At 33.6% G+C, this 12,561-nt stretch overlaps 1 protein-coding gene across 29 annotated transcripts in view; it reads right to left on the reverse strand.

Moving 5' to 3' along the window:
- Zbtb20 (zinc finger and BTB domain containing 20) overlaps window positions 1-12,561 on the reverse strand; it is an 865,938-nt gene that overhangs the window by 538,048 nt on the left and 315,329 nt on the right. For 2 of the 29 annotated variants that reach the window (XM_087208746.1, XM_087208704.1), the window contains exon 4: window positions 1,655-1,698. The exons of the other annotated variants lie outside the window; for them this stretch is intronic. The gene's annotated coding sequence lies outside the window, so the exon portion shown is untranslated. The remainder of the gene's footprint in view (window positions 1-1,654; window positions 1,699-12,561) is intronic. 29 annotated transcript variants of the gene reach the window in all.

Consider the following 12,561-nt stretch of genomic DNA (forward strand, 5'->3'; position numbering starts at 1 on the left):
GTTATCTTATGAAAGAGAGGACATTTCCATCTTCTGGTTACCATAAAATTTTCATCTGATTCTGATAGTTTTAATATGATATCCACAACTGTTGCCTACTGTTAAGACTCCAAATTGTAGGAGGCAGATAGGCTGCAGGCAATACATAGAAGAACTCAGAAAAGACAGGTTTCTAACTCTCTACAGGAGTTAAATTTTAAAAGGCACCGAGGAGTGAACAAGTGTTGGGGGTAAAATGCTTACAGTTTTTTTGGTCACTTTGAAGTAAGAAAGTAACAGTATTATATTATTATACTTATATATAGTATTTAGTATTATACTTCCTTCAAATTACATATGGATTTTATGTTTCCCCTTGAAGGCTGGTCTTGATATTAATTTTAATCTTATTTTATGGGTATAAAAATTTATAGGGAAGAATGATTTTCCACAATTTTCTCTGGAGTTGTCTTTCCATAAGCACCAGCCAAATGACGACCAATCTCACATTAATTTCTTTAAAAATTCAGTTTCTTATCCTTCCTACATAATTGTATTTACTGTGAACAATGCTGAAAGACCCAATACGCAGCCAACTGAAGCATGTGGCATTTAATTCATCACACAGAAAGATCAAAGATTGAGTCAATACTGCTAGAGCTTCTACTCTCAACTATGCATTTCCATGGTGCCTATTTCCATGGTTTTTAGACCTTCAAACAAACACATTTGTCTAAAAACAAATACATAAGTATGAAAGCTCTCCAAGGCTCGTGACTTTCAGCTGCTCTTGGTTGACAGATGAGAATTCAGATACAACATTTTAAAATTCTGAGTCTTCTTGTCATATAATAGAGGGAAATATTTGGTCTTAGGTGGTGGACCTTACAGTGCTTCTATTAAAAGGAAAAAGAGAATCACAAAAAAGATGTCTAAATGCTGTCATTTTATCAAGGATTCCTCCTAGACTTGGTTCCATTTCCTGTCCATTGGTTTCAAGTTCATGTTATACAATTATTCCTGAATGAAAGCCATTATTTTTACCCTCACACACACACACAAAAACCTTTCTGAAGAAATGCATTGTGAAACAGTCACTTGTAATATTAAGAATATGTTAATATATTTTCAATATTTCCTTCATTTCATAAATCTTTTCCCTATGACAGTACCAACCCACATAATTTCAGGGTAAATGAAGAAACTTCCTGTGGTGAAAATCTATCATTTAAAGTTCATAGAAAAAGATATTCCTAAAAATTATTTGATTCTGTGTTATGGTGGGAAAGGTACTGTTTTGTTTCTGTTTTAAAGATGAGAAAACAAAAGTAGTGAGAAATTAAGTAACTTGCTTAAAGCCTTTCGTCAAAGTGAGAGAGTCAAGATTCTAAACAATGGAGTCAAAAGCCCTTAGCCATTGCATTGTACTTCTTCCCTGTAGAGATTAACAGAGACAAATAATAAAATGAATAATTTTGGAGGTTGACAGCATAATTTCAAATCCTAATTTTACTACTTACTGGCTATATGACCTTGGGCAAGACTCTTAATCACTATGAATATTTATTTTCGTGTGTATTTAAAGCTAAACTTTACTGAGTACTATGCTAACTTCCACTTATCAGGGCTAAGCATTGTACAAAGATTATTTCATTTAATTATCAAAATAACTTACCAGTGGACACTCTGTATCTGGGCTTCTACGTCAATGAATTCAACCTACCACAGATCAGCAATAATATATACAGAATATTTTGTTACTATTTTATAAACGATCCAATATAGTATCTACTTATATAGTTTTAAATATTTACATATTTATATAACAGTAGGTATTATAAGTAATCAAAAGATGATTTATCATATATAAGTAGATGTGTGTGGTTTACATGGAAATACTATGTCATTTTATATATAAGACACTTGAGATTCATGGATTGTGATACTTGTGGGAGTCAAACCTATAACCTTCAGATTCTGATAATTGACTGTATGCAGTATTATTTGAGAAAGATTAGGTTAAGTAACTTCCCTATTGTTAAAAAGTAAGTAGTAAGAGGAGAATTTCAATAAAAGCAATCTCATCATATACTGTATTCTTAACCACTAAATTTGCTAATAATCATTAATACTATTTCACAGAGCTTTGAGTTGTGCTTTGGTTAGGATTAAATTAGGTAATATATGTGTGATGGCTAATTTTGTATGTCAACTTGACTGGCCACAGGGTGCTCAGACATTTGGTCAAATAGTATGCTGGTTGTGTCAGTGACAGTGTTCTGGATGAGACCAACATTGGAATCAGTAGCCAATTAGTGAGAATTACCCTCCCTTATGTTTGTGGGCCTTCTCTGATCAATGAATGCATAAATAGAATAAAAAGGCTGACTCTTTGGTGAGAAAGATGAAAATTCTCCTGCTTTACAAACTTTAAGTTGGAATATAAGATTTTTCTGCATTCAGACTGAAATTAAAGCATTAGTTCTTCCTGGATCTTAAGCCTTCAAGCCTTCAAGCTTTCAGACTGGGAACACCATCAATACTCTAGCCTTTGAACTAAGTTAAAATTAGAAATTTATCATTGGCTCTCCTGGCCTCCAGCCTCTATAATCATATGAGTCAATTCCTTATACAAAATTCTTTCCAAATATGTGTACATAAAATTGGTTATGTTTCTCTGAAGAACTCTGACCAATACAGCATGTAAAATACATCATGCTTACCAGACAGAAATAATCCATCAATGTTTCTTAAAGTATTTTCCAAAAAAAGTCAACATAAAAGAAATTAAGCGATCAAAAATCATCCTTAAACAAGAGGAAAGACAGGACCAAAGGAGGAGGAGAATATTCTGAGAGCACTGAGTTCATAAGAAAGGATAATTATTGAGGACTGAAAAGACTTGTCTATGAAATAGATTGTGTCCCTGAGATTTTCAGCTAAAAACTTTCTTAGGGTGGCAAATTAAAGTTTTCTTACACATGAGTTACACTGGTATTCTTGAAATACCAATTCAATTACCCCAGCTCATCATTCATTGACACAATTTCTGCCAAATCTCTTCCTGAATATTTTTGTTTTGTTAGAATAACAGCCAGTATCATGATTTCAAGAAGAAAGTAAGTGAGTTTTACTCTGGGTCTCAGGGAACCTGTATTTCTCTCATCAATTAAAATCCAAGAAAGCTGACACCACTGGCAAAGGAAAAAAAAGGCAAATTTAATTTTTAAATAAAATAGAAAATAAAAGCTCAAAGGTGAAAAGGAAAGAAAATATAAATTCTCTACCATACATTAGATTTTTTTTATACTATTTACACATGATCAATAGGACAGGACATTCAAAACTTGTTTTAATAAGCAAACCGTCATCTTCCATTGGCTCGTACCAATAGAATTCCTCAAAATATTTTTCACAGTAAAATGTGCAGAGGTTACTTTGATCATTTTTACTCTTATAATGGGAATTCAGTATGAAATAACTGGCAGGTAGGGGAGGAAAGATGAGAAAGGAGAGAAGTTTCAAATAACCAATTTAATTAACAGTGACCTTTTAATTTAGGCAAAAAGTCCTATATGATAAAAATGTTTTGATTACTCTGTATTATGATTTCATAAAACTTCCTTTGCTATGAACCTGAGCTACCTCAGAAGAACTGTTTATTCCAGAGATATCCATGCTCCAAAAATTCAAATGATCTCAAATTAGGAGGCTACTGAAGATATGTCAATGTTGAAAGAAAGGAAAGATTTATAGATGCCCAATTTTTGCTTATTGTAATGCAGCATTAATGCATGGGTAAAAGAAAAAATGGTATCTAAAAATTCCTTAGAGTACATGCCCAAATCTTGCTTTAATTAAGCCTAATACTGAAACCATGTTCTGTTGTGTATCTCCTCAATATCTATTGTGGCTACTCATTCAGAATATTAAAATAGTCCTTCCTTCAGTGTCATTTGCATTTGTAGTTTTCCTTTACTAACTACATCAAGACCAAATTTTTCAACTTCATCACTATCATCTTACCAGTTCAAATTTATTTTGTCTATTATATGACAATAATATTCAGCTGAGTGCTTTCTTATTTTCCTAAATAGAGTTAACATCAATTTAGAACACAAACACACACACACACATATAATATATATATACTGCCAAAAATGTATTAACAGTTCAGGAAAAGAAAAGTAGTATGATTTTTTTTCAACATACAGTGTTACCCTTGTATGGGGGCACCTAGAGGATGGCATATACTACAGAAAAACTACTATATAGCCAGCCTTTAGAGAAAAAAAAAATGAAAACGCATGTACAATAATCTCAATGGACCAAAGTTATGCAAGCAGCAGTTCGCCAAAACAATAAATGTCTGGAAGCCAATGGCCACTGCTTTGAGCACCTCTTGTAATTGTAGAGGCCAAAGGTAATATATTACTCTCATGATGTCTCAATAAATTTAGTATTAATATATTTACACAAGTTTTTCTTTTCCTGAAATGTGTATACATGTTTTGGTGGAGAGAGAGAGACGGGGGGGGGGGGTGGAGAAAGAGGGAGAGAGAGAGGGAGAGAGAGAGAGAGGGGTGTTTACAGTAACTGTCACATTTAATTGAATTTTAAATCCTCTCCTTTCTTATACTCATAGTTTCTATATTAGATACAGGATCATAGTAGGTACCTTTCAAAGTACTTTTTCCAATATTCTTATGAAATACTCAAAGAAAGATAACTGTTAAGATTTTAAAAAATTCTTCTCTGAGCTCCACTTTAGTGGCAAATTCAACTCTATTTCTCAGTGAAAGTCTGATTTGGTTCCTATTCAAAAACTGTAAATAACAGAAACTGTTCAAAAATCTTGTAATGCTTCTTTAAATATCTATGTGTTAAAGACAGAAAAGTAAGACCAGGAGGTGTTTTCCATAGCTTCAGAAACTAAAGATTTCATCTTTTCCTTTATTCTTACTAGGCTGAAAACAAAGCTCAAAACAAAACTAAACTAAACTAAAACTAAAAGCAAACAAACAAAAACCAACCAAACAACACATCTAAAACTATTTTACTTTATATCCAGACATGTCGTTTCCGCATTTTTTACATCATAGAAGTGTTTATAGCAGTGATACATTTCACTATTCAGAGATATTTTATTGATTTAAAATGTTGGATTGCTATAGAAACTTAACCAGTAACACTAGACTAAGTACTGATAAGAACGGTAGGAAAAAATCCATCTGATCTAAAGTGTTTCAAGTAGAACAGGAAGCCAAATTTCACAGGCCATCATTTAGTTAAAAAATTACTTAATTTATAGTTTCATTAAAAGCAAGCCTATTTCCTTATCTAAGTTCTGTGTGAATCTTTCTTTTCTCACAATAAACTGTATGTGTGAAATTCCATCAGTGTTATTACCAATATTTATTCCTGATGGCCACAGCTTTTCTAATCTTTGTGTAGCCATATGCTTACTATTGCATTGCTCAGAATTTCTTCTTTTAAAAGAACATAAATGTAACTATATGATGTATGCACTCTTTCTTAATGCCAACATTAAAAAGAAGAAGAAAATCTCCAAAATGAACATTTGACAATATATAAAACCTACTTTTAAAAAGTGCGTAGTTAATGTTTGGAAATATTCACACTGCCTTTGGAATTCTAGCACAGGTTGGCAGACACATCAAGTTTACAGACACATCAAGTGAAACACATCCACCTATGTCAGTGGTGGCTAGTCAATCTTACAAAGAATAATTTCAACCCTCAAAGAGCTATACTTGTGGAACTTTAATACCTGAATTACAATATTAGTTAATGTTGTTTTAATGGATAATATTTTACTTGCCAAAATTTTTTATTGAGATCTTCACTGATTGGCCAACTAAAACTCCAAAGATTACTCCAAAAGACAATAATACCCAAAAGTCTTTTTATTTTAACTGAGCACACATTTGTTATGGTTAATATGGAACTGGTTTGCTTATCTGAACCCTAACAAGTAGAAAACATGAATTAAAATTAACATTTGTGATCAGTAATTCTGACATAAGCTTGATTGGATTGAGAAATGCCTAACAGATTAGTAAAGCACAACTTTTGGTGCATCCATGTGGGTCATGGAGGCATGACCCTGGGCACTATATATGGACATTGCTTCCTTTCTTCTCTGTTGATGTTCTCTGCTCTGCCTGATGATTTTCATGAACTGATCATCTTTGCTCTGTCACACTCTTTCACCATGATGTTTATTCTTTGGACCTATATCACCATCTACTGAATCCCCTGAAACCATTAAACCTCTTCTTTGTAACCTGTGGGAGTCAAGTATTGTTTCCCAGTGACAGGAAGACCGACTAATACAGCATGTAGCAAAATGCAGAAGAAATCAGTGTCATCTTGAGGGGACTGTCATCTGGTATGAATCACATAATCAAGTTGACCATCCTCCTCATTCTCATATTTTTATGGTTTTAATTGTAACATCAGGAACAACTGATAAATCGAGCACAAATCCCAGAAATCTACCAATTACTTGTGAAATATTAAAAATTATGACCCTTATTTCCTTTGTGCAATGTGTTGGTGATGGCAGTGGGAATGTGGGAACAAAGTTGTGGCCCACAGAATGCCTAGTTTAGATCCAAAGAAATAGCAGCCAAGCAGAAATCTATACTAAAAACAATCCCATTTTAATTTAGTTTCTGAAGAGCTACCTGTCAACATTTTGTATGCATGAGTTTTCCATATTTTCCTGTCTGTCTAGAATGCATTCCCTTCTCTTTTAACTGGGGAAAAATTAAAATACTTTTTCTAAAAAAGATCACATTCAAACATTATTTTCTCTAAGAAGACTTCTCAATACCTGTTCTATGAAGTTTTCCCCAAATCTCCAATTCTGTGACACTTCACTTGTTAATAGATCATATGTCTTTCTGCTTTAAAGTTCTTGTGCCTAGTTAGACTGTGGGACTCTTATTGGTAGAGCACAGCTAGATACTAGAAATATAAAGATTTAAGACATGGCCCTTGTGGTCCAGAAATTTCCTTTATGGTCAAGAAGTCAGAAACTAAACAAAAATAATATTGCTCTGATGGAGGCAACATATTTCTGCTTATGATTTGAATTAGAGTTGTACACACTATTTATTGTTGTTATAATCAAGACTACACTATATATGGTAAATATAAGTAACCAAAAATTGACTGAGCATAAACAAGGAAGGGGGTCAAAGAACATAAGAAGCACAAGAAGAAATAAAACTAAAAAGAGTTGCCAATTCCACACAATAAATGTAATCATCATATATTGCAAACATGAAATAATAAAAATAAAAGTAAAAATTTTAAGAAAGATGTAATGGGAGGGAAAATACTGAGTTAATTAAAATAAAGGTTCAATGCAGGAAAAAGCAGCTTAGGGAAAGGAAGCAAAATTAGTACAAGGAATTTTTTAGTAGTAGGGTGAGATCAGCTATAGTTTTGAGAAATAAAAAAGGACTGACTATGGAGCAAGCTTGGTTCCAGTGCATCAATGGACAGTGAGTTCAGTGAACATGTGGTTTATTTCAATAAACAGACATAGCCACCATTTGGGATAGGAACTAAGAAGAAACAGAGGATCAAAGAAGTTATGACTTACTCAGCTAGTAACAGGAAGAGCTAGGATTGAAACCAAAGATTACTCCAATGTCCGCCCTTTTCTACAATAAAATTTGGTCTAAATCTAAAGAGAAAATGTCCACTGGATTAGTTAAAAATTACTTATTTCTAAAAGACCAAAGTGTAAAGGAACTTTTTATGATTCCAAGGCTTGTCATATGTTAACAAAGGATAAATTCATTTTATAGTCTAATCAGCTAATAGACTCTAATGTTTATGATATTAGGTCAAGTTGAAAATCATTCTAGTCCAACCTTTTAATTTTTGAATAATTTAAGATAGTAAAGCTTAGCAGTTGAATCATACAGATTACTAAGAAGAGAAATTTTAAGAAGTAAAATACAAATCTTTGTCCCTAAGGCTCAAAATTATGAGCAAAATATCTAGTGTGGGCGAGCTCCATGATGCCCAGTATTTTGTGTTGTTTTTGACCAATTGTATTTCAAATATCCAGGAGAGTTCATGAAACTGTCACTAGCACACAGTACATATTTTTAAATACCAAGTGTTCAGGGCCAGGGGTTTAGCTCAGTGGTTTCGCCGCCTGCTGCGCATGCGCAAGGACCCGAGTTCGATCCCTGGTACCAAAAAACCAAAACAAAACAACAACAGCAACAGAAAAACCAAGTGTTCAAATAACATCATTTTAATGATGGAATGAATAGGTTATGTACGACAGTGTCTATGATATGAGTACAAAGGTAATAATTAATCAGGAAACTGCCCATAACAGTCAGTTGTTACCAAATTCTTTTACATTTTTTGATCATATAAGTTTTTACTTGAAACATTCTAGTGATATTATAAATGCCTTACAAGCAAGGTCTCTGGCTTCAAATGCCTTCATCAGGAATTAAGAATTTAATATACCTTGGGTTTCTGACATGAGAAACAAAACGATATCTAAACTTGTGTGTTTGTACTAACAACAAAAAAAGAAGTTAGTATATAATGAATAAATGGAACTTATAACGTACTTTTTATGAAATAATGAAGAAAAGTTTTAAAAATTATTATGAAATAACTAAAAACATTTTGCTAAAGTGGTAATATGAACATTTAATCTTCATCTTAGTTTTTATAGCTGGGACACATAGAATCAATGTTTCATTTCTAAAATCATGTTCCCATGAAGCTGAGCAGAAGGACTGCTTATAACAGAATTTTCCAGCCAAATTCTCAAAGGGCCCCCAACAGGCTTTCTCAATTTGTGGGTGCTGTCTTCTAACAATCTATTTCTTTACAGACTCTCCTTGGAAATCAAAGATTTATGTCATTCTTTTCATATTTTAAAATGAAATTGGTCCCATTAAAGAAAAACATGAAAACTGAAAGCCTGTTTTTATTCAACACTGAATCCTAGCCGGACAAATAACTCATTAATATGCCATATTCTGGAGACACCAGCAATGGTTTTGCCTCTGGTGCATTCTTATCATTATTTGGACATTTCCAGAAATCATGTTCATTTAAGCCACCTATGAAGATGAGTTGTGCTTAGAGATGGATATAAAAAAGGAAAAGTAGGGGCTGAGGATTTAGCTCAGTGGTTCCGGCTCCTGCCTCACAAACGCAAGTTCCTGAGTTCGATCCCCAGTACCAAAAAATAAAAATAAAAATAAAAAAGGAAAAGTAAATAAACACTGTCAAGTTATAGAAGGAGAAGCAGATCCCCTTTTTTTATAATGTACTTAGAAATCTGCTCAAATTCTAGAGTAAGAAGAAGTCACATAGACTGGAAACATTTTTTAAAACATGAATATTCACTTAGTATCCTGAAATGCTTTCTGCTCTTTGAATATATTCAAACAAGTAGATATCGTAACATTTCATTGATACCTTATCAAACCACAGAAGAGAACAGGAGGGCTGAATAAAAAGGGCTTTCCTACGGGAGCTCCATGGTCATTGTTCTATAAAAATGTATGAACATACTGCTATAAACTCGTCTTCACAGGAAGTCACCCAGCTTAATAAGCACAGACCTGCAAGTTAATATTAAAATTCACTTCGATTTCAGCAGCAACAAAGCTTATCCAACTAGGAGCTATTACATAAAACCTTTGTTACCATATTCGTCATCACCACACTCAATAGAGACCACTGCCACTACCAAGAAGCCAGCCCTCAGATCACCTCAGGAAATATGCTACACAGATGCCCGTCCAAATAACAATGCAATAGTGAGATGGTCTTGTTTATTTTATCAGAATGGCACTCCCTTAATTTTTCAATTCTCTTTACTGATATCCTCTTTCATGTATAGGTCTATTAGATTCTACTTCCTCTACTGTCCTCCTAGGAATTGGTGCTTGCCAACTACAATAAGTTGTTTTGACAACTTGTCTAGCTATACAATACTCTGTTTCTTTCCCTCTGCAGTCTTTTTGGCTTCAAATGAGTGCCTTCAAAATGTAGCAGAACCATCCAACCGAGGTATGCAACAGGGGGGAAAAAGCTTTCTATGTTTAAGTGCTGTCCTGCCAAAGCCATAATCTTTCATGTACTCATAGTTTTCTTTCTTTTCCTCTTTATTTTTATGGATAAATTCCTCTTGCTATCTTGTCTACTCCTATCTTAATAAGGAATGACTGCCGTGACTACCCGCATCTAGCTACGCCATTCACCGCCAGCACCTCTGCTCTCCTCTCGTGCTTCAAGAAGAACTGATTAGCACTTTGCATAATTAACCTGATTAGCACTGTGCATAATCAAACTGATTAGCACTTTGCATAATTAAAAAGAAATAATAATAATAACAATAATAAGCACTAAGTATATCAAAAGCTGTTAGTCCCACAGCCTTTTGGTTACCTCTAAGATTAGTACAGTGCAGACTATTGTTCACCTTCACATTGAAATCTTTTCTTTAACTCAAAAGTCAAGAAAACAGATTAAAATTCTTTCAATGTCTAGACTCATTATTTTTTTTTATCCATTCTCATTTACCAAAATAATCAGTTTCTTGCCAATACATGTCTCCCTTCAGTTTTGGTCTTAGACACTTTACCCATGGTACCAGATAAAAAAAGGGAGACATAATGTTTGAATAAAATTAGAAACCAAGATGTATGGTGCTTGTGTTACCATAGAATTATTCCATGTATTTCTTCTGGGTGATAATGAAGTAAACAGAAAGAACTAGACAACTTAACAGGAACATTTGGCTTTGTCATTTATTTTGTCATCCTGGCTAAGAGATTCAACTTTTGAGAATCTCAGTTCTCTTTTCTGTAAAATGGAAAAATAATGTCAATTATGCTACCTAAAAGGTTACTATAGTAAAGTGAAATAAAACTTTAGCCAAGTGCTTTTCATATTGTAACAAACTACCCACATATGAGGTATTCCATTCTAGGTCTCTAAAGTTCACACTGATGTCTCTGATAACCTTCAGTTAGAATTTCTCTTTATCTCTCGTGCTCCCATAATACTGTATCTGTGACTATATTTTAAATTTTGTCATGCACGGAGAATTTGTATGTCTGATTCCTTTGGTAGACCACGAGCTCCAAGAGAGAAACTACTATGCCTATTATTCTATGCCCCACAAACACCTCCCATGATGAGTGATACTTGAGCACAAAACACTTTGGTTACAGTTGGCTTGAGGAACTGGACAGTGAAACATGTTTTTCACTATGTATTCATCATAGAAGTGCTATAGGCAATCCTGTGGAATTGCTTTACTAACTATATGACGGAGAAAAGAAAGGTGTTGGATATACCTATAACCACTTTTCTGACTACTGAAACCAATTATTCACTTAGTAATTTTAAAAATATGGTGTCTGGTAAATGGTAGGTATTGTGCTACACATTCAATACAGCATTGATTAATTTCAAAAGGAACTGTTGGTTATTCTCATATCTTTTTTAAGGAATTTATATTAGCCCTTAAGAGTTTGGGGTCGAGAAGTGTAACAAGTAAATCTTAAGATTGCTAAAATGACCAACTGCAAAATACCTGGGACCACTTGGCCTCTATCAACCCAAATAAGGAACCCAAATAAAGATTCAGTATTCCTGGGCCAATCATCCATTTTACAATTCATTTAATTCTAGAAAGAAAATGCTGCTGTGGAGATTATTCAAGTCCAAATGTTCCTCGTGAAGGTACTTCCAGTAAATCTGGGAAAGAAGCCAATCCCCTAGTTTTATATGTAAATATTTTTAAAACACACACATATATATAAGCACAAAGGAAAGGTCAGGAAGACATAAGTCTTTAAAAAAATCCATTTTAATAATTTTTTCTATAACTGTCCACAAAAGTTTGGGCTTTTTTGTAGCCTTACATTTTCTTTTACACAATACACCTGCTTTTTTTCCTAAACTAAATATTTCTTCCATCTAATGACTCTCTTTATTAGACAGCATCTAATTTGCATACATTTACATACAATTTAACTGCTAGCTTGTGAGAACAAAGAAATGGCTTTGTATTGTACTGAAGGACAATACTTGGTAAAGGAAGGTATAAAAACCAACCAGCTCGATGACTGTGTAAGCTCTTTGTTTCAGATATACCAAGTTTTTCTCTCCCTGTCTCTGTCTCTTTCTTGTCTCTATCTCTGTCTCTCTCTCACCTTCTCTCTAATATGCTACCTAAAAGACCCAAAATTATTTCATCAAACAAGGAAAGAAATTACTTTAACTATCTACCCCCACCTCCAGCTTAGTTACTACAATTCAGGGGTTCAAGTTCCCTGAATCTACCAAAACTTCCTTTATTACCTCTGGTAAATTCAATCCTTTCATGTATTTTGTTTTGTGTCTTATTTCTGAAACAACCTATGATTCTTCTGTGACAAAGCTCTGGTCCAATGCTAATGTGTGCTGCCACTAGCTTTCTTTCCAAAGAGACGAGGTAGAATATGATATACTGCTCTCCAGTGAACAATGCATACCCACCATTCCCTTAAC

This window comes from Heterocephalus glaber, unplaced genomic scaffold, assembly GCF_053883595.1.
Source record: "Heterocephalus glaber isolate CG9 unplaced genomic scaffold, H.glaber_assembly_v1.0 deba00000122, whole genome shotgun sequence".
Lineage (NCBI taxonomy): Eukaryota > Metazoa > Chordata > Mammalia > Rodentia > Bathyergidae > Heterocephalus > Heterocephalus glaber.